Source organism: Accipiter gentilis, chromosome 5 (assembly GCF_929443795.1).
Source record: "Accipiter gentilis chromosome 5, bAccGen1.1, whole genome shotgun sequence".
Lineage (NCBI taxonomy): Eukaryota > Metazoa > Chordata > Aves > Accipitriformes > Accipitridae > Astur > Astur gentilis.
In genome coordinates this window covers 46553715-46575930 of record NC_064884.1, presented here as the reverse complement: position 1 = coordinate 46575930, position 22216 = coordinate 46553715, and the positions used below count along the sequence as shown (strand labels likewise).

At 58.6% G+C, this 22216-nt stretch overlaps 1 protein-coding gene across 1 annotated transcript in view; it reads left to right on the top strand.

The window, feature by feature from the left end:
• Window positions 1-22216, top strand: part of ZNF385C (zinc finger protein 385C) — a 98841-nt gene that overhangs the window by 21378 nt on the left and 55247 nt on the right.

Here is a 22216-nt window from a genome sequence, read left to right as displayed (position 1 = left end):
CTGGCAGGGTTGTGCCCAGCACTTTATTTCCAGTTTGGATATTTCTGGCTCTGACGTCTGGTCGCTGGCTCTTGCTCTGCATCAGCGGGGGATGAAGGAACTGTTGAATGTCGGGTGGGTTTTGCCAGTGTAAGATCAGAGGCTGCTTCTCACCTGCTTTCACCTCCCAGTTCTTTGAGACCTCTGCTGCCTTTGAACTGGGAAAAGTACTGCAGCCCACTGCAGTGGGGAGCAGCAGGTCACATCTTTGTAAAACTGTGTGGCAAAGGGCCAAGAGCTTTTTGGGGTTATTTTTCCCCTTTATCTGCTGGAGCAGGAAAGACCTGGGCCTTGCAGGTGCTGCGGTGTGGCTGCCCTGGCCGTCCGCCTGCTTCTCGGACGCCACTGAGCCCAGGACCAGCATGGCAGAGGTGCCAATGGCCACCAGTGGTGGTTACTGGAAACCAGACCTCCAGAGCAGGATCCCAGCCTCCTGGCCTGCTGCTGTCAGGAGGCGGCGGATGGAGCTGGACAGGTCCTGGGGGGATTGATCCTGGCCATAGGCGAGCGAGGTACAGCGCCCAGAGGGATTTCTGGTCTCAAACACTTCAAGCTCTCTCCTGTGGGCAGCAGCAATTCTGGGGAGTGGTACCCACAGCAGGACCCTGTCCCAGTGCCGTAGCCTTGGGGGGGGCTGGTTTCCCAAGGTTTCTGTGTGCCTGGCCAGCAGCCCCTGGGCCGTCACGGCTCGCTGCAAGCGGCGTGGAGGGAACGCTCCCGCTGGCAAGCGGAGCAGGACCCTCATGTCAGCAGCCAGGTCCGTCCCCGTGAAGGAGGGATGCGCGTGGAGGAGCTGACCCCTCTTCTCTACGGGCGGCCAGGGAGCCCCAGGGAGCTCCGCACCATCGCCATCTCGCCGGCTGGCATTGTGTGGCCTCTGCTTCCCAAGGGGGGACGGCGGCAGCCCCGTCGCTGAAAAGCACAAGCGACCTGGCTCTGCCCTGTGCGGCATCCTCGAGGCACAACGACGTCGAACAGCCCCTGTGCTCGCAGGGGCTGCCCCAGGGCCTGGAGACGGGGTCAGAGCTCTGCACGCAGGTGTTTCTCGGTGGCCCTGACCAAGCAGCTCCCTGCAGTTTTTTGTGGACGTGGGTAATTTCTGGCACCCGACGTTGCTCAGAGCTTTGGCACTTGGTTCCCCGCACGACTAATTCTCAGTGAGCCCGGGCAGTAATTTGTGGGTACGGATCTTCAGTAAGAATTCCTGCCATGTTAGTGGAGAAATAATTGAAGGCTTTGTGCCACTCCCTCATCCAGCACCGACACTGTCCACTGCGCTCTCCTCTTTTAATCTGTAAGTCACAAAGATATAAAAAAGAAGAATGGCAGCTGACAATATTTTTAAAACCAAGAACCCTGCTCTGGGACAGATAGAGGTGTCAGGGCTGGCCTGGAGGATGGGATGTCCTGTCCCCACCGGGGGCAATGCCAGCCCCGTTAGCCCCTGCCCAAAGCTGTGACTCCAGCAGGGCTGGTCCAGCCCAAGAGCTGCTTGTCACCGGAGCAGATTTCACCGCATGGTTGCAGCTGGTGAGAGACCTTGTCCCCCAGCGGGATCTAACCCACCTCTGGAGGGGAATCGGTTCTCCAGGACCTTTCCGGCTCTTTGTCCTTGTGCCAAGGCTGGTGGAGGAGATGCTGATGGGGGTCGCGCCGGTTCCTGGCGGAGGGGGGGAACCTCGTCTCATGTTCCTGGAGAGTGAAGTGGAGCAGCCGGGACCCTCACGTGTGTGGCTGTGCTCCCACCCCGCGCACCCCCAGACTTGGGGGCAGTCAGTTGTTTAATGGGCTGGGTTCCTCCAGGCTGTATTTTTATTTATTTTTTTTTAAGTGTCACTTTTCCCGTTACTGTTTGTCATCTGCTCCCCTCACCCTGCCCTCGTCCTCCCAGGGAACACGTGCCGCAGGGGACGCAGGCACCGCCACTGTTTATCTTGGTCGGGAGCGCTGCTGCTTTGCATTTGTTTGAAGTGCTGAAGGCATCTCAGCACAGAGCCTGTCTGTGCGCTGGGGGCTGGAGTTTCTTCTGAGGAGCCCTGAAATGTTTTTAGGAAAAAAAAATAAAAATCCCAAACAAGGGAAGCTTGTTACTGAGCCGGCAGGAGACGGGGGAGAGGCACAGAGCGGGCTCCTGGCAGGACTGGGGGGGCGAGACCCCCCCCCGCAGCAGAGCCCTCCCACCCATCGCCGGGTGAGCTTCATCGCACGCAAGGGCAGAGCCTATAAATATCCCAACTCCAAATTTTCAAGAAGTATTAGGAACTCTCCAGGCTTATTTTTGAGCGCTGTTACGAAAGGGCTTTAGCGGATTAAAGCGCGCCCAGATTAATCTGTGCTCCGGCAGGCGCAGGGCGCGGGAAGGGCAGCTCTGATGCCCTGGGGACGCGGTGCGGGGGGTTCACCGGGGCTCCCCGCTCCCCGTCCCACCGGGGCATGGGGCAGCAGCAGTGGTCGGGCCGTGGGGCCGCGGCTGGTGGGACAGGGAGGGACGTTTCGGCAGCCGTGCTGTTTCCAGTCCCCCGCTCGCCCTCCAGCCCCACTGGGCACTCCAGACCCAGCCAGCATCTGTAGGGTTGCAGATTTTCACAGCTCAATGTCAAATTTCTGTCCTCTCCGGTTTTTCAGAGGAGGTAATTAGCCAACAGGCATAATAGCAATTTAATAAGTGTGTCAAATTAGTGAGCCAGTCGTGGTGTAGGGCATGCTGTGCCTTTGGAGGAGCCTTCCATGGAGTGGGGACGCGGCAGGCGGCCTTTCAAATGGGAACACAGCAATCCCCTCACCCAAGCTGGGGGTCAGACTATTCATCCCGTGGCTGCGTGTGAGCTCACTCTTGGCCAGGGGCTGCTGTGGAGCTCGGGGAGCAACCTGGGGCGGACACCTCAATGTTTTAATCTGCGCCAGTATCTCACCTCCCCGGCCAGACACAGAGAGGAGATTATTTGCGCTGCTCCATTACTGCTGGAAGGCACGCAGAGTCGCGGGGCAGGATGAGTGCCGACTTAGGCAGCAGATGAGTCGAAGGGATTTACGGAAACCCGGCAGCCACCTGCACCTCTGGGTGCTCGCGTGACACCAGCGCTGCTGCAGTGCCCGTGCTGCTCCGCGCTGGCGGGGGGCTCCGGGCAGCAGCAGCGCAGCCCAGGGAAGCGCCGAGATGGGCTTTGGCAGTAGGAAATCCAGCTCCAGCGCCTGCCTGGGTCTGGCCTCTGCTTAGCAGTGGGAAAGCTTTTCAGTTTGTCCTTGGGAACGTTTCCCCTCCTAAGGACTTGGGCAAATCCTCTCTTTGGGAAGGAAGGCGGTGGCACGTGCTGGTGAGATGCTGGCAGGCGGCAGAATCCCCCCAAGTGCCCCGGGGGGCAATTCCCCACTGCCCACCCATACCCGGCTGACGAAGGAGCTTTTTCTTCTCCTGCTGGTCGCGGGGAGCCCGACTCCTCTGCAGCCCTGGCTGGAGATAACGCTGGCTGTGAAGTGACAGAGATAACAGCAGGCAGGGGAGGATGGAGGCAGCTGCCTGCGCCGAGGTCTGGGGCGTCAGGGCCGGCGTGAAGCCGCAGTCCTGAGCAGGGTCCCCGCTCGGTGCGTCACCTCCGCGGGGAGGGCGATGGGGAGAGGCGCTGGCTCGTGGCAAAGTGCCGCCTGCATCGCTAATAAACAGCCAGCCCATCTGAATACCAATCAGCACAAGGCGCACGAAGCCCGTTTTGGCTGTGGATGGAGCGAAGGGGCAGCTGGTCCCGGCGGACTCCGCGCGGATTGGGGGGGACGTGGCTGCGGGATGGTGGTCGCCGGTCCCGGGGGGCTGCAGAGGGTCGTGTGTGGGGCCGGGCAGCGGCCACGTCGAGACAGGCAGGGCGGTGGGCTCTGCCGCCGGCACAGGGACGCCTTGTGCGGACAGGGCAGGCAGGGTCACAAAGACACCTCTGTGGAGAATTTGGCCTCTCTCTGCCTGCCCTGGCCCCTGGCAGTGCTTCAATAGGGTGTAAATCAGTAATCAAGAGCAGGAAGCCCCCGCAGAGCCCAGACCCTGGCGGCGTGGGGGTCTCACCCTTTCCCTGGCACCATCGAGCCCCATCCCGCTGTGGGACCGTGCATGGGCACCCCAGCACCCACGGCTGCAGTCCGGAGCCCTGTGCCCTTTGTCCAGTCAGGTGCCAAAATTTCTGCCCTTCTTCACCTGCTGACAAGGCATTGGAAAAGGGAGGATTTTTTAAAATATAAAACAAATAAAATTAGGCCTTCTGGTAAGGGATTAAATCGGGGCCCTCAGCTGTATTTATAGAAGGTTCAAAAGTAAATCTGTTTCCAGACTGAATAAATATTTTGCTCAGGCAGGCGCGATCTTCAGTTCATCTGTCTTGGAAAGACTTGAGTGAGAGGGGAATTGATTTTCTTCAGCTTGAACAAGGCAAGCAACTCTCAAACCCAGATAGATAGTGAAGTCCCATTATCAGCTAAAATGGGGAAGCAGCTGGGAAATCATTAAAGAGAAAGTGAAAACGAAGCCGCTTTAGGGAGGCAGCAATTCCCCATCCTCCCCCACGATGGCTGGGGCTGCCACCCCCCAGAGCTGCTTTGGGGCCGTGTCGGTCCAGCCCCATGAGAGCGTTTGGCGATGCTGAGCAGCCGTCTGCCATCAACACCAGCAGCTCCTCAGGGGAGACGGGAGCGGCCAGCACTGGTCGCACTGGTGCAGGGACCACCTGCCAATGGGCCTGTGCTGGGGAGGTGGCATGGGGGAACCTGGGGGGGGCTGAGCTGGGATGGAGGGGGATTGGTGCAGGCGTGGTGGTGGTGCCAAGGACATGGACCTCAGCCTCTGCTCCTGCCCTGATGACCGAAAAAGGTCTGGAAACGCCGGCAGCTGGGGTTGGCCACCGGGCACGGAGCCGCCCAGGGCTGGACCCAGCTCTCACCGTGTCGAGCTTCAGTGCTTGGACGGCTGATGTGCTGCGGCTGCCCTGTCTGCAAAGATGAGAAGAAATTCATGACACGTCCCTATCACCATCCCCAGCCCGCCGGGACGCAGCCATTTGCGCGGTGCTTGGGCTGCCCGTGCAGTCTGAGCAGGTCCGGGGCCCCTCGTGCTGCTGCTGCAGATGGCACGGGCAGAGGTTCTCTCCGGCAGTGTTCGCCCCGGTGTTGGCCTGTTTCGCAGCAGAATTCCCTCTCAAAGAGCTTGTTAATTCAAGCCGGCACCTGGTGTTTTCAGACATCAGTTACCGCCAAGACAAGAGCTTAGTGCTTCGCTCTTGACAAAAGCTGCTGCCGGGTCAGCTCCAGTGCGGCGTGAACTGTGCAGCGACCGCTGCCGGGGCTGCCTGCGCCTCCTGGCTAACCAGGGCTGTAGCACTCCCCTTACCTTTTCCCGAGTCATGAAGGAAAAAATAAAAGGGAAAAATAAGAAAAAGCCAAAGCCCTTGGCAGCATTGTCTCATTTCTTCTCCCTGTTTTCCAGAGAAGTGCATCCAGCAGACACTTGTCTGCAAAAGCTCCCCAGCCCCAGGTGGGCAGCCCGGCACTGGGACGCCTGGGGGGGTGGGAGCGGTGGCGGTGCCAGGCGAGGGTTTGCCGAGCGAGCTCTGTCCGCCCCATGCTAAAAAAAGCCACGAGATGAGCAAAATTATCCGCTGAGTCACTAATCATTCACCCGCTGCTTTAGTCACCAGCTTTCCCACACTGGGGGGATGTTTGCTGCTGAGGGGGCATAAACTGAATTGTAATCGCGTTAAATAGATGTGACTGAAAGAAATAAAGAGCTGCTGCTGCACGCGCAGCATCTGACACCAGATGGATCATCAGGCTGTACAGCCACCGGAGGTGCTCAATTAATGACGACTCCCTAACGAAACCATTGATTAATAGTGCCCGCGTGCTGCGGCGCTGAGGTGTGCTCCCCGCGGAGGTGGTGCCAGCAGAGCAGCTGCTGCCCGTGTCCCGTGACAGCACGGGTCACTGCGTCCTGGTCCGTGCCCTCCAAGCCCATCTCCGCAGGCGTTGCCCTATGGGACATGAGCTGCTTTTCCATGGGGTGCTGGTGCGGTGGGAGCACCCCCCCCGCTCAGGAAGGGGTGCTGGGGGTCAGACCTGTGGTTGGGTGACCACAGTGGAGGCACATCTGAGATTCTGGGACTCGGGAAAGCAAAGCTGCCACCTGCCCCCATCACCTGAGCCGGAGGCTGTTGTCCTTCAAGCAGAAAATTTTGCTGGAGAGCTGGGGTTTGCCGTGCTTCTTTCTCAAGTGTGTGACCTGGAAATATGAGAAAGGACTGGGTCAGGGCTGCAAACCTGCCTGCGAACGCATATGGCCAGCAGCCAGGGCTGCAAGCTCCCCCCATAAGACAGCTTACTCCTCTGGCCGGGGGCAAGCCCCGGTCCTGTCCCGCTTGTCCTCTTACCTGGGTGTCAGCAGGCACCTTCTCCTGGGGGACCACAGCACGCTTTGCCATTTGCCCCAAAGCAGCTCGGGTGAGGAAAAAAAGAGATTACTGTTCAGGTGTCAACACATTCGCAGCTGCAAACGCAGAAGGACGGATGCTGGCAGGGCTGCCGCCCCGTGCTGCTGGGGGGCCGGGTGCGTGTCACGTTGTTGGAGCCTCCAGACAGAAATAGCTCCCTGCACAGCCTCATTTCCCGGGAACCCGTGGGGCCGGGGAGTGGGAAGCAGCAGAGCACGGTGCCGGCACGTGGATCCAGTGGGGAGCTCGGCTTCGGCTGCTCTGTCCCTGGAAGAGGCTCACTCTCACGGGGAGGTGATTGCTGCGGGGGAGAAAGGAGCTGGGAACTGCGGGGTAGCCCCGAGTCCTCAAATCAAGTCTGTGTGCGTGGAGCAGGGACCTCTCTGGGTTTGGTGCAAAACAGCATGGGACTGGACTACGGATGGGCCCTTGATGTGCTGGTGCCATGCCGCCTGGGCTAGAGGGGACCAGCTGGCACAGGGGGTGTCCTGTGCTGGACCCCAGCCTCACCGCAAGGGATGTCCTCGGGCAGGCACAGGATGCTCCTGCCCAGGCACCGCGTGGCTTCCGTGACACCCATCTGGCTCGCTCTGCGCTGGACCTGGCCATCCCCATCGCTGTCGTCCTCTGACCTGCCCCAAATCACCTTTTTCCCCATCCCGGCGGGTGCCGGCGTGGTGGGGCTGGGCCGGGCAGTTCTGCTGTGCTGCGGCTCTCAGCCTCCCGCCTGCCCGTGCCTCCCTGCCTCGCCCCATGCCCAACATGAAGAGTTCTTTTAGCCGAGTAACCCCGCCGTGCCGGAGCCAAGCGCATGTGAAAGGGCCTGTCTCAGAGCAGGAAGGAGCCATAAAGGGCCTATTTATGTAGCTGGCTCCTTGCAATGTTTTCAGACACAGCCCTCGCATGTTTTCCTAACAGCAACGCCTCCGCCTCTCGCCAGCTGCCAGCAGAGACGAGCCTTTCGCCGCTGTCCTCCGCTTGGGTCCCCGCGCACCCGGGGCTCTGGGTGGCCGTGGTCGGTGCTGGGGCAGCACCGGACTCGCTGGGGAGGGTGTGGGGCGCGGGCGCTGCGGAGCTTGCTGCCTGGCGCAGGGCTGGCACGCCGCACGCCTGCCGCTCGGCGATGCTCCAGCCGGCCGCCCCAGTTAGTGAGCATCTGGGTAGCGCGCAGGGCTGCAGCCGGTGTGGGGACACGTGTGCTGGGGCCGAAACGAGGACCCCCTCTCCCGCCCTCCCACGCATCCCTGCTTGGAGCACGGGCTGCCCCTCCGGCTCTCGCATCTGCCCGGGAGAGCGGTGAGCTCTGGCGATGGGCTGGCCGGGTGCTGGGGTTCCTTATGGGATGCCGGCCCCGGCACACACCCCAGGGGCAGCCTGCAGGACCGTGCCTTGGCTGCAGCCCCCGATCCCGTCTGCGAGGGTGGCACTGTGCCCACTCATGGACACGCTCAGACCCTTGGCACCGATCGGCTGCGCTGCCTGGCGGCTGTGCGTCCCGGGAGGTGGACTTGCCAGCACCTCTGCCCGGGCCACCTCGCCACCGTGTTTCCCGTCGCCTGGAATTTGCTGGCGGGCAGTGCTGAGCACAGGGCTGCATCTCACACCCAGCTGGAGGAACGGCAGCTCCCAAGCTTTGCCCTGGGAATGCCCCTGCAGAAGAACCAGCCTTTCCTCCAGCCACGGCTCCCATGCTGCTCATCGGCCGTGTAGAGGGGTGGATGTGAGCTGCCCCCTCTGTGCCTGGCCCTGCCATCCCTGCTCTGTCAGGCACCATCTGGTGACAGCAAGGCAGCCCCTGCGGTGACAGCGCTCCAGCGATCGCAGTGTCACACGTGCTGGGCGGTGTGGGATGCAGGTGAGCAGCAGAGGAGAGAGGAAGGAGATCTTTCCCGTTCAGCGCCGATGCGTGGGAGGGAGGCAGGTGCCGGGTGCCTTGGCTTGCACGGGGCTGAGTGAGGCTCCTGCGGGTGCCCCAGCACCCTGCGGGGACCCCGTCACCGCTCGAGCGCTCTCCTGGCCACGGGGCAGTGACGGGCTCCTGGTCCCCTTTGGGACAGTGTTGCAGAGCGGGTGCAGAGCTGCGGCCCCAGAGCACCCGCGGCTGGAGTGGGAAAGGAAACAGGCAAAATTTCACCGAGTGCTGGGGGTGAGTCCCAGTCCCATCACCAGTCCCTCCTCCTGTGCCAGCCGAGCCCAAGATGGGACCCGAGCGTCGTGCTGTTACAAACCTGCCCGAAGCCCCCCCATACAGCAAGTCGTCTGCGGCACGTACCGTGCATGGCTCGGTGTACCCGGGGCCGGGCGCTCGCAGCCCGTGTCCACGTGTTTTCCATGGCAGGGAGACAAGTAACTTTTCATGAGTCCATTTACAAATTCCTTTCAAACAGGAAAGCTGACCCGCTAGAGCTCATTAAATAACGTTAATGGTGCTGCCCAAATAAATATTAGAGCTGCCACCTGCACTGCCAGCCAACACTTGCTGCCTTCTGGCCTTCTCGGAGCAAAGGTTTCTCAGTTTAATTGGACACACGTGCTTCTCTCCTGACACTGGTGACCTCTGCTACAGCAAACGATGCTCACACTGCAGCGATTGGGTTCCTGCAACTTTATCCTGGCGCTGCAAAAGGAGGGGAGTGAGTCCAGCCGGCTCGCGGGAGCCACGGGCTGCTGAGCTTAGAGATAACCGAAGAAACCAAGACAGCGTGCGGAGAGGAGGTGACTAATTCAGGCCACGCTTATCACTGAACTGATTAAACCCAAGCTCTAAAACTCTTTTCCTCTTCCTTCTGTCCTCTAGCCAGCGAGTAATGTATAACTTCATTAGTCCATATCCAGGAGACACTCAAAGACATGGACAATTAATTATCATCTGTCCCATTTAATTTCCTTGCCTGTCAGTGATGGCTTCCTGGCGGTTCACAGACAAGTCAGCGTTTCAAGATGTGAGCTGAGGCTGAAAGGCTGCGCTCCTGCAGCGCAGCTCCCGCTCACGTAGCTCTGTGACGGGACCCTTGCACCCCCATCGCTCTTGGGGAACCCCTCAGCAGCACCTCCCGGTCCTCGCTGCCACCGGGCTCAGGGTCTCGGGCGTGCCGTGTTGCCCCGGGCTGGGGGACCATCGCGAGCAGGCTCGAGGCTTTAGGGGCTTGATGACTGGAAGGGGCCAAAGTGCTCCCACGTACCAACGTGTGCCCCGTCTTTCCCAGCAGCACGGGAAGGTCTCCGCATTTCTCCCCAGCCCACTCCAAGGCAGAGCCCTTCCGACTCCTGCAAGATTTTGTCACGGTCTGGAGGGTTTAATAATTCTGCCGGATCTGCACAAACACCTTCATTACCTGGCTGAGGCAAACCCCCCGCGGGGGCTGGCTGCTCGCCGGTGCCTTTGCCGTGGGTCCGGGCTACCTGAGCCGGCCAGGCCAGTGCCGCGGTGCTGTTTGGGTGCTCCAAGCATCCAAGAGGTGTCGGGGTGCCCCGGAGGTGCAGGGTACAGCAGGGTGGGACAAGTCACCCCATCACCTGAATACCGGCTGAGGTGGAACCTCCCGGGAGCTGCTGCTGCCCGCAGGGAGCCCAGGGGTGCCGGCGGTCCAGCACCGGGCGGCGCGGCATCTCCCCCTCGGGGCGGCCAGGGCTGCGGAGCAGCCAGCAAAACTGTAAAACCTGGTGGAGCACTGGTAGCTGACAGTTAATAAAAATGAGTAAAACCAATTAAAAGGAAAATGACTGAGCTCCCTCCTCCTGCGAGGCGGATCAGATAAGGGGTGAGCTGCCTGAGCCAGCGGTGATGGGAATGGCTGGGCTGTCTCTGATCCCTCAGCCTCGGCTGGCTGACAGGACTTCTGGGAGGGCTTTTGGTAAACATCTCAGAATTGCTAAAAACAAATAAAAGGTTGCAAAAATAACCTGCAGATGGAGGGATTGCCGTGGCTAATCTGAAGGCGGCAAGCGCTGACTGCGTGGTCCCTCTCTAGCCCAGGCGTGAGACCGGGGCGGTTGCAGAAGCAAGGGATGGTTTCGGACCTGTGTTTCTGGCTCCTCTCCTCCTCGCAGCTCCGGTGCTGTCGCTCTTCGCCTTCCTCAGACCTGTCCTTCCCGCTGGCGCTGCCGGCTTGGCCACGTCCCCCTCCACGCTGCCCCGAGCAGGGACCAAAGGCCCATGTGGGGGCTGATGCTGCCGCAGCCCCAAGGAGGACGGCAGCAATGCGTCCCGCGGGGTCCTGCCCGTACGGCGCTCGCCTCAGATCCTGGCTACTAATTGCTCTGCAGAAAGCATTTCTCACAAGTTTCTTTCATAAGAAATGGTAAGCACAGGCTTTGATTTATGTCTTCTTCTCCTTTCTTCCTTTCTTTTTTTTTTTTCCTTTCCTACCCCGAATGAAGAAACCCTTTTGATCATGCCGGGTTCAGACTCTGTAACAAGCATCTCTGTTTGTATTGTGGGGTTGTCAGCGTGATAACATGACAACGCGTCTCCCCGTCGTCTCACACACAATGAATTATTTCTTCCCCTCTTTCTTTGTACCATCTCTGGGATAAATTACTGCTTCCAGTATTCACAGATGGGCTTGTCAACCAGTGAAGCATCCTTAAACTCTTAGATTATATGCTGCCCAGCACGGAGCGCTGGCCACTGCGGCTCAACCAAGGCTGCAGTAAAGTGTTTGTGCGGGGAATTGTCAGGCTGGCTTGAAAGCAAATTGCTTTGCCAATTTATTTTCTTTCCTGTGTATGAACATATTTTTCTTAAAGGGATGCTGTCACATTAAATATGGAACTGCCAACTGCAGGCATTAAAAAATCATGGGTCGTCCCATTTTCTTTCCTCCCACTCTAAATTCTAAGAAAACAATAAATTCGGGGTTCTTTTTACTTGTCATCTGCCTTTCAGCTAGAGATGCTTTTTCAAGCTCTTCCCAGCAGTCGGGAGGTTTGGGAACTTCAGCGCCATGACAAGTGCTACAGATCTGGGACAGATCGTGCCAGGGCGGATCAGTGGAGGGGCGGCCCCTTCCGCTGCGTTACCAGCGAACTCAGGCTTTCTCTCTTGGTCCCTTCTTTCCAAAATTCAGGCCTTCGTAGCCAGCGGTCAGAGGGCAGACCTGAGAGCAGTCCCAGTCACAAAGCACTTGGGGAGCCTTTCTTTCCCACTGAAGCTGATGGGACTGAACCATGTGCTGGTAAGCAAATTTTTCCCCTAATATGTCCTTGAATGCATGTTCACCATCATCAAGCCCAATCCTGCTGCCCGGACTCTGTGTCATATCTGCTGTGACTGATGCAGAAAATCCTTCTCCAGCCTTTATCTATCCAAGCACTTTTTTAGGGAAGTTAATGAAAGTAGTTTTGTTATATTTTGACAAACTTTCATTTTTACAGTGTGTTTCTATGCAGCGAGCATACTGCTTAACTGGGGAAGTAAATCAGGCATTTGTCAGAACTGAACAACATCAAGGTAATTCCTAGAACAGGTATTTGAGAGATCTGTGTGAAAAGAGGTTTCATTTCTGGCCAGGGGTCGGTCCTTTTCCTTCTCGCAGCTGCGTGAATCCCCTGCCAGGAGCTGCGGGGGGTGGGTTACACCCAGCTCGGGGCAGCCCCAGCTGGGCTGAGTTTGGGAGGGTATAACAGGGGGGACAGCACCTGGGAGGGGGTGTCCTGCCTGGCATCCCTGCTCCTGCACCCTGGTGTCCCTTGGCAGGGATTGCTTTGCCCTCTGCCAGCCTGGCCCCCCATGATGTGCTGGTAGGTCCTAATGTGCCATTTTGTTTGGGGGTCCCGGCCTGGGAGGAAATTGCTTTGCTTTGGTGGTGTTTGGTGCGGCTCCCTCTCAAGTTTAAGTTCTGAGCGTGATCCTGAGATGGAGGGAGAGCCTCTGATGAGGCACAGGTATTTCAGTCCTGGTGGTTAAAATACATGCGATGTACGGTATTCAGAAATCAGAAGGCAGAAGTGATGCAAAGTCTCTTGTCGGTCTTAACTTTTTAATGAAAATAACTTTCAAAGCTATGCTTTAATGGCAGGCTCATGGGTCAGTGGGGCTCAGCTTATTTACTGTGTGTGTCCGTCGTGTCCCCCCCCCTCCCCCCCAAACTACTGAGCTCCACTGTGTGGGCTCCAGAGCCTCCTCCAGGAGATCAGGTGTTTGATAACTTTTATTTTAATAAAGCACTGGGCTTGTTTTGATGGGCTGATCCAAAGCACTACATGGATTTAAACAGATCCCGTTGCAAATATCTTTATTTGATACCCCTGCGATGACTGGATTTCAAATGTCACTTGCTTAGCGCTATGAAATATTTAATTTAGGTTGTAATACAGTAGCGTGCAAGAACTCCAACTTAAATCAGAGGTCTCCTGTGTTAGCCAACACCTACCAGCAAATGTGCTTGAAAGCCCGTTTCTGCCCTGAAAAGGTCCTGATCCAGATGCAGGACTGAGGGGAGCCGGGAGGGAAGACCCTGCCCACCTTTGTGGCGGGTCCGTGCTGGCACCCCAGCTCGTCACTGTAATTTGTTGTGGTGTCCCTCACCTCTGCCCTCCTGGGGCACGCGTGGGTGGGGGAATGTGACCGCCACTGCCGCCACCGCGGTGCTCTGTGGCAATGGCAGAGCTGCTGCGGGCACGGCACCCATGTGTGGGCTGGGCAGGCAGAGCTGGAGCCTGGCAGGCGCCGGGCTGCGGCCGCATCCTGCCTGGGTGGGCTGGCCGGGATGCTGGCCCCCGGGGAAGGGTCTTTTCTCACCTGGGAACAAAAGCTTTGAGCTGTGCTTGCCTGGCGAGGCCTCTGAGCTTTGCTTTCGCTCTTTATGTGTCTCTAGCATGAATCCAGCTGTAAGGAAATTTTAGTTTTGCTCCATAGAGGGAGCAGTACTGGCTGGTGCTTTCTGAATTGGGACTTTTAATGTTTAATGCGATAATCTTGTTCTGAGTCCTGCACATGTGGTAGACCGTCTTCTCCGGGAGCTTGCTTGTGGCAGCTTCAGCGAGAGGGGTATGAGGCGCTGTCGGGGCTCGGCCGCTTCCCTGTGGCGTAACGCGTTTCTCTGTATTTTATTTTCCAAGAGAAAATAGTTGCAGCAAGCTCAGCGAGGAGACTGGTGAGGGTCAGGATCAGGGCAGGGGTTACCTCAAGCAGCACAGGAGGGATGGTGCATTTGGGGAACTCCAACGCCAGCCAAGTCGTGCCACGTGCGGCGTCACCTCATTGTTTATGGGTCTGTGCAAGGTGCCACAAGGGTCGGGGCTCTGCTGGGGTGATGGGAACCAGCCCTTTGCCCAGAGGATACATGCCATCTCACAAGTGGTGTCTGGATTTGATTTCAGGGAGATTTGGAAAAAAAAATAAAATTCTGTTTGTAGCGACTAGGAAGAGCCAGCGAGGAGCACCTCGGCCAAGACTTGCCCCGTGGCTGCATCGGGTTGCACTCCTTGGGTCTATTTTAAGAAGCGAGCGGCAGGGAGGCGGGGGAGCAGCCAGAGCCATCACCTCCCCGATCCCGTCGGCTGGGCAGCGCTCCTCCGGCAGCCGCCCCGTTATGAATGGGGTGCCAGGGTGCCATTCCTGCTTTCTCCCCAAAAGTTGGTGAAGCTGCCTGGTTTATTCCTCTTCTGCTGTGACACTTCAGATCCCCACCTTGCCGGCTCCTCCCTGCCCTGGGTGCTGCCCACAGGCAGCCGGCTCAGCCGGGGTGCCCTGCCTGCCTCCATCCTCTGGGAGCTTTGTGCCCTCCTTGAATTTTGGCATCGTGTGAGACCTTGGTGGAGCGGTGCTGGGGAGAGGGCTGGGTGCTGGGTGGCTGCACCAAGGGCAGGCACATCCTCAGCTCGCCGCACCTTTGTAGTAGGTGGGTCTGCCCTAATCTTTGTGCTGATGACAAGAAACCTGAAGGATTTTGTGATCTTGCAAGCCCCGTGCCAGGCGTTCCTCAGCTGGCAGCATGCGGAGCGGCCGGGGGAACAGCAGCCAGTTGGGATGATGAATCGCTGGCGCCTCAATCTTTCCTCTCCTGCTGCTCCCTTATGCTGTGCTAACATTTACAGCTGAACCCCTGGGGACAAAATGTCAGACTCCCTGCCTGTGTTTGCTTTGGTTTTTTTCTCCGCTGGTGTGAGAGCGGGTGGGTCACCGCTGGGAGCCCACCCTCACCCACCCCAGGGAAGGAATGGGACCTGGCTGTCACCCGTGCCCAGGACAGCGTGCTTGCCAGACCCTTCATCATCTCATCTATCATTCTAAAAAGACACAGTCTGTGTGCCCTGCCTGCCCTACCACCACCCTGTTTTCTCTCTCATTACCCCACACGCTGCCTGTTTGGTCCCTGCTGAAGCTGATTAATCAACTCATTGGCAATGTGGTGTTAGAAGCTGAGGGACTGGGACCCTGGGATGGGAGCCGAGAGGCACTTCCCAGGTTTTGGTTCCTGGGGCAGATGGGCATGTTCTCTGCACCGCTGCAGAAAAGCAGCGTTGCTCCCGCCACGGCGTCTCCTTCAGTTTGCGTTTTAGCTGTCCTCGCTCTTCAGGAGCCAGGCCGAGATCTGCTGATTCAGGGGACACGCAGCCCTGCGGTGTTAATGATCTCTGATGTGCAAGCGACAGGACAAGTACAGCAGCACCAGCGTGCCCGTGCAATGCCCTCTGCATGCCTGGGGTGCTGCAGGATGTCCCATTGCCCTTCAGCATGTGGGAGCGGGGCTGATGGGGACCCCGGGGGGCATCCAAGGGTAAGAGCCAGCCTGAGCATTTGGGGGGCTTAGACCCGAGGTCTGAGGATGGTCTGAGCCCCCTGCGTGCCCTGGTCCCTGTGCCAGGAGCCAGCCTGCAGCCCTGAGCTCTTTGGGAAGGCTGGCTCACACTAATCCTTGTCTGACAACGGATGGTTTAGGGACTGATCCTAAAATGTGCCTCTCTCTGGCATTAGCGGAGCATATGTTGGGGCTGGGGAGGGGGGGGGGTAGAGGGGGCTGGTTTGATGCTGTGTTATGAAATGCTGAAAGTGATGTAGGCATGGCCAGGGGCCCCTGAAATCTGCAGTCTGCCCGTGTTTGCTCGGCTCTTAGTCCGGGACATCAGAGCATCTCTTGATGCTGTAGCAGGTCTCCTGGGCCACCTCCATCCATGGGGCAGAGCACCCGTGCGCTCGCTGCTGCAGCCAAGGCTGGTTGCTTTTGCATCCCTCCACCGGTGGCTGGTGCCTCTTTATGAAGCCACACAGGGAATTTTCTGGGTCCGACCTTAGAGGCAGCCTGGGGAGTGCCCCCGCCTCCCTGTTCACCAACAGAGCTGATGTCAGGTGCATTCGCCCGCTCTTGGCACAAGGTAGCTCCTCCAGTGCAGCCTCCCGCCAGCTGGCGCCCGCTCCCCCGCGTGACGCTCGGGGCTTTTTGGAAACTTGCTGAGCTGCAGGCACCCAGCTCGTACTCGCCCCGGCTCTCGTCTGGAGGCTGCTGATGAGGGCTGACTTGGTGGCGATCGAACCGCATTTGAAGTGCTCCTTGAAATATGAGACAAGGGTCGGAAACTCTCCGGGCGTAGGGGTGTCTGCTGTGCCCTGACGGCTGCGGCACACGGGCAGCAGCCGGCTCGGTGGCTGCGAAGGGCAGGGCTCGGTGCTCCCTTTGCCGGCGATCAGGTAAGGGCCTGCCAGAGCTGGGCTGGGGGCACCAGGCGCTGCCTCTTCAGCATCGCTTTGCCTGGAACGCAAATGGGTGGGTGGACTGGAAATTGCCCACGCCAGCAGTGAGGGCGTGCAATTGCCTGTGCAAAGGCAGGACGGTGCGGCTGCCTTGGTCAGCCAGGCTCCCCTGTGCCCCGGGGTGGGGGTCTGGGGCTCCCTGGGGGCTCTAGAGGGTGGACGCAGCCAGGGCTCCGGTGCAAATACGTGCCTGGCCTCTGTGCGCGGCAGTGATGGGATCGCGGAGCTGCTCCAAGACTCGAGCTGCCCCTCTCCTGAGATTTACACCTCCAAGCATGGGAACTATCGGCTAATTTGTGCGTTCAAGACAATTTTAATGGGGACGCACTGTCAGCTCTAACAGCAAGTTCCAGTAGAAAAGAGCAAACTGAGCCAGCAATGAGATGCAGTGATTTGAGTTGTGTTCGGGTAAGGGTTTGTGGTATTCTCTGGCTTTCCTGTGGATCCTTGCAAATGCAAACAGGGCCACTGCAAATAAAGTCATTGCTTGGGATGTTTAAGTGAGTTTTGTGACAGCTGTTGGTGGTGACTTTCATGCTAATTCTTATACTTCCATTGCTTTTATTTACTATTACGAGCACTTGACCAGAGATAAGGAAAGCGGGTTCACGGTTACGGAATCATGTGAAGTCAAATCGGTTTGGTTTTTTTTTTTTTTTTTATATTTCTTGCTCTCTTAGCAAGTTCATCCAAACTTTAGGTTCAGGTGGTAGTTTCCCTGATTTCACAATACTGAGTGGGACAGACCTCCAGATTAGCAATTCTGATGCCACTTCAGCTCTGTGGTGAAGGCAGTTTTACTGGTGGAGGTTCTGGCCCCATGTGTTGGGTCCGTTGTGTTCAGGCCCAATAAAAGACCTGTGGGACACAAATCTGTGCTGATGGCAGGAGGGGGCCCAGGGGTCCCTGCCAGAGTAGGACTGGGAGAACATCCCTGGGCAGACGCTCGGGCTGCATCAGCATGGAAACCTCTGGCCGGGCTGCGCTTAACTGCGTTCCCTGCACCCTGGGACGGCCTCGCCGTGTCTGTCCTCAGGTTATCCAGAGTTCCAGAATTGAGGTGAAGGACCCAATGTGTATCGAACCCGTGCTCTCATCAGGATTTTGTAGTTTGGCCAGAACCCCACTGTCCCGGTGACTTAGCTCATGCCCAGGTAGCTGCTTTTCTGGGTGCAAGCCTATTCCCCCTGCTAAAAAGCAGCTGTTTTGAGATCTGGGGGGGCCCAGCATGGAGGGTGGGTGTCTGCAAGACCTTTGCCATGTGCCCTGAGCTCCAGCTCCTCCTTTGCAGGCTGAGGGTGCGTAAATGTGTCAGCACGCTGCAGATGTCTGCTGGCATCGCCTCCGCTAATCCTCCTTGCTCCTCCCTGCCGGCGTCGGGGGTTGCTGCCGCCTGCAAGTTCCTGGCAGAGCTGCCCAGCAGAAGGTGGCCAACTGTGGCACAGGGCACTGCTTGGTCCACCGGCACAGCCCAGGGCTCACTGAGACTTGACCCTCCCCGGCCGCAGAGGTGAGGGATGCTGCGTCCCTGTGCTCGCGGGGTGCGTGGGCAGCCGCAGGTGCATGTCGGCACGGAGCCGCTCTCCGGTGCCCACAGCCTGCGTGGGAAGTTATAGTTGCTAAAGAGTTTGGTTTGCATTTAGGAGCTGAAGTAAAGGATGTCCCAGCATGGGGCTGCTTCAGAAACTCAGCTGCTGACTGTGCAGAGCAGCTATGGGGATGTCCCCTGCGGAGGGGACCGCAGGGCAAGCCCGGTGCCTGCAGAGGAAGCCTGGAGGTGCCGGGGTCTTGGGAAATGGGATCTCACTGCTGTGTGTGTGCCAAGGCCAGGCCCCAGGTGCTCAGGGGACCAGTCAGGGTTTTCCAGGGGCTGAAATTAATTTGGGCTGTGGCATCGGCTGAATGGTTACCCTGGAGCCCAGGGATGCAGCGTCCCTGGGGCCAGTGCCAGCATTGGGACAGACTCCTGCTGCCCAGGCTGCTGGTGCAAATGCATCTGGCCTGGCTCCTGGGAGGAGAAATCGCTGTTGGTGGGGAAGGGTGGTCCATGGGGGGCTGAACTGGGGTGGTCAGGGAACGGAACGGTAGCTGCAAAGGTCCTGGAACAGATGAAGAGGCACGTCCTCGCCTGGCAGAGCCTCACTCCGTCGCTTCCCTTCCACCTGCACGGATGCTCTCTGGAAAGGAGGCGAGTTCTGCTGTCGTGCACCCTCTATAAACCAGAGTGTTTCTTATTTCAGATATTTAATGCTTGGATTTAAAATTCTTTCTAACATTTGTCAGCGCTTTACAGCCTTTCGCAACATGTTTATGGTACTATTAAAAAAGAGAGGGAGAGACCTGAGGTTACGGGCTACTGTACAGGAGTATATAAAACTGACCTTAAAATTACGAACTTGCTGTGCAAACCCACCTGCCTGGCAGCCTGCTGTGCCGCTCGGCTGGGGAGACCAATCCGGCTGCCGGGAGTGACAGGGGATGAAGGGATGGCAATCCCAGAATCAATTTGTTATTCCAAGTGATTGCAAACAATAAAAGCACCGAGGGCTAGAGGGGGAAATCTCCCTTGGACTCGGAGATTGCAGTGCTGCAGTCCTGGGCTGGGGCTGTGTGTGTCGCAGGGTGTCCAGGGCTTGGGGACCGGGGTGAGGAGCAGCATCCAGTGGGGGACTGGGGGCTTGCCATGCTGGGTGGGCAGCGTGTCCTGGAAATGCCACGCAGTGGGAGGATGGACACTTTGACGCAGCGCTCGCTGCTGCAGTGACACCCAAGCCGCTCTGACCTTCTTTTATTTCAGAGAGATTTGGACATCTGTCAGGGAGCTTTTCGCACCCTGCAGGAGCCTTTGGCCTTGCTCGGCCGGCAGCGGGGTCGGCACAGCCCTCAGCGGTTCCGAGCAAAGGGCAGCAAAAAGTGGTGGTGGGGGAGGGAAGCATCGTGGGCCCGGGGAGGTGTCGTTGGTGCTGCTCAGCCAAGTGAAATCTGGGCAGAGGTGGGTGAGTGAACCCCCCCATCCCAGTGGAGCACTGCACCCCTTGGGAAGACCACCCAAAAGATGAAGTTGCTCGTGGTCCTCCGTGGAGAAGACAAAAGCTTGGTGGCTTTGGCCCCGGGGTGGGATCGGGCAGTGGAGCCGGGATGCGTTGACCCTGTGCTTGGTGCTGGGTTTGGCTCGGAGCCCCTGAGTCACCTTGGGCATGTGTGGGGTGTCGTTTCACCTTCACTGTGCCTTGGTTTCCCTCCTGTGAAAGGGGGTAACAGCCCTCCAAAAGATCCTCAGTGCTTTGCTGCAAAGGCAAAATCTGCCCCAAAGTAGCTGTCAGTCAGGGAGCTGCTGGTCCTTACATGTGCAGTGACCTGTCCCAGCCAGGAATCACCAAATTTATGGTCCTGACACCTGAGAAGCAGAACAGGGGCAGCAGAAATTAAGTGAATGAGACAAGCGTGCACGCAATTAGGACAGACCTTTTAAACACTGCAATGAGAGCTGGGACAGGGAGCCTCTGCCTAATCAAAGCAACAGCAGTCCCTTTTTTTTTAAGATGAGGGAGACTTTTGGGATACTTTGTCCACATAATGTTCCAATTTTAGCTCTGCGTCCTGGGATGTAATTGCATTAAAAATACCCAGGGAGAGGGAGGATGCCAAGGGCACCCGGGGACCTGCCTCTGCTGGCGTGTCCCCACCAGCGCTCTGTGTGTCCTGCTGCATCCCCAAGGCCCCGTTTCACATTCCCGATGCTGATCGTCTCCCAGGCCCCGTTTCACATTCCTGATGCTGATCGTCTCCCAGATCTGCTTTCCGGCTGCTCTGCTAATGGTTATTCTGGTAAAGGCCCTCTCCCTGTGGTGCTGCGGGGCTCGCTGCCCATCTGAGTGCAATCAGGCATTGATTGCTGTGAGTTTTGGGGAATGACCACAAATGACGTGGTTCAGTTGGACGGGGCAGCTCTGCTGCCGAGATCTTCGCTCTCAGTGTGGGGCGGCTCTGTCCTGCTGCTGTGCCGGCCCCGAGCGTGCCAAGTCCAGGAGATTTCATCTGAAAAACATTAGCTGGTTTTTGTAAATACAGTTTGGGGAGTTTTTGAGCCTTTCAGTGCTGGGCCATGCTTGTTTCACTTGTCTCAAGCACAAGGGCTATGCATTTTCTTTCATTTTCATTGAAATGTGAAGCTGGAGCCTCAGGAAAAATCCTGAGGTCTCTAGAGAGAGTCCAGGGTTAATAGGTACCAGAGGGCTGCATGCGAACTTCAGGCTCCTAAATCCTTCTGCCCAAAAGTAGATTTACTTATATTTAATGTAAATCTCCTTTTAGTTATGCTCCTTATTATTTTAACCGGTGAAGCAGGAGTTTAAGGATCTCATTGTTAACATTTTTGGCTAATCGTGGAGTAATTTAGGCTGGAAGGGACCGTCGGTGGTCGGTCCAACCTTCTGCCTGATGCACAGCTGGCTGCAAGGCTGGAGCACGTCGTGCAGGTCCCGGTCCACCCCCACACACAGACCCCCCTCCCTGAGCAAAAATGACATTAACTCCTTCAGGAGATGGTGACAAACGCTGCGGTGGGCGCGGGGTGGTGACATCCCGTGGGGTGACACCGGGCTGGCTCTGCTGCCGCAGCCTGGGTCGCCCTCCATCCCCGCAGGTCCTGGCTTTGGCCTCCGGCTCAATGAACAGCCCGTGGAAAAACCTTCCCTTGTTTTTTTTTGCTGACGAGAACTCCGAAGGGAGATGCTCGTTGTCACCTCGGGGGGCTGGAAAGAGCCAGACGGGCCGGGCGCTCTGAAAACGCCAAAACCCGCTGAGGACCGGGGCGTTCGCCGCACGGGTGGGTGGGTGGGAGCGCCCCCGTGCACCCACCCCCGCCCGGGCGGCTGCCCCAGCCCGCTCCCCGCAGAGCCGCTGGCTCCCGCGGCTCGGGCCCGCCGCTCGCAGCCCCTGCGCCACCGCGGGGCCGCGGCCGGGGCTGCAGCGGCCGGAGACCGCCCGGGCCCCGCTGGGCCCCCCCGCCCGGCTCCCGGGGCCGAGCTGTGCCGGGCTGCCGTCAGCGCACCGAGACCCTCCTCCCCGGGGAGGCTCGGGGTGCTGGGGGGGGGGGGGCAGGGCCCCCCCCCGGGGTCCCAGCGCACCCCCGGCTGGCCGCTGGGGGGCTGGGGCAATTCTTGGGGTGCTCAAGTTGTGACGGGTCGTCTCTGGAGAGGAGTTCTGTGATTTGTCGCAGAGGGGAGTCCGCGGGAGCTCGGCCTGTCACCTCCCGCGGCAAAAACACGGGCGGGGAGGTGGGTGCGGGACTGGGAACCGCAAGCCGTGTCCCAGGGGACGTGCGGGGCTTCCCACCATCAGGAGCAGTGGACTGGGGCTGCTGGGTGAGGCCTCCCAGGATGGTGCTGCGCCAAGTCAGGCAGGGACGGCCGCGGTGCTTCAGGCTGCTTGTTGCATAAGCCAAAGCCCCTGATCTGGTCCCTACCGTCCGAGGAGGGCACCGGTGAACCCCCGAGCAGTGTCTGCACAGCCCTTCCTGAGGATGCCAAGGGCATCTCTGCAGTGCACCTTTGCAGCCTGTCTGCCCACCCACAGACACCCCGGTCCCCCGCTCTTGGCCCCTTGGGGTGTCCCGGCACAGAGTGCCTGTGAGTATTTGTAACTGGCAGCTGCCAGCTCCAAGGTGGTAACTGGATCGCAGGGCTCGGGTGACCTTTGCGCCTCTCCAAGGCTCAGTTCTGGATGGCCCACCAGCTCCCAGTTCGGGGTCGGGCAGTGGGGACTGTGTGTCTGTGAGGCAAAGGCTGCAGGAGGGCCGTCCCCGGCCGACCCCATCCCCTCCGTGGGCAGCTCTTCCACCTGGTGGCCCTGCGTGGGTCTGGGACTTGAGCTCCCAACGCGAGTTGCTCCTGCAGAACCCTGCGTTCAGGACAGGCACCCACTTAACATGGGCTAGAAAGTGCTCGTGGCTTGAGGTACCGGTGCCGGTCGTCCTCCTGCCATGGCGGGGATGGGCTGCAGGACACCAGAGCAGCACACG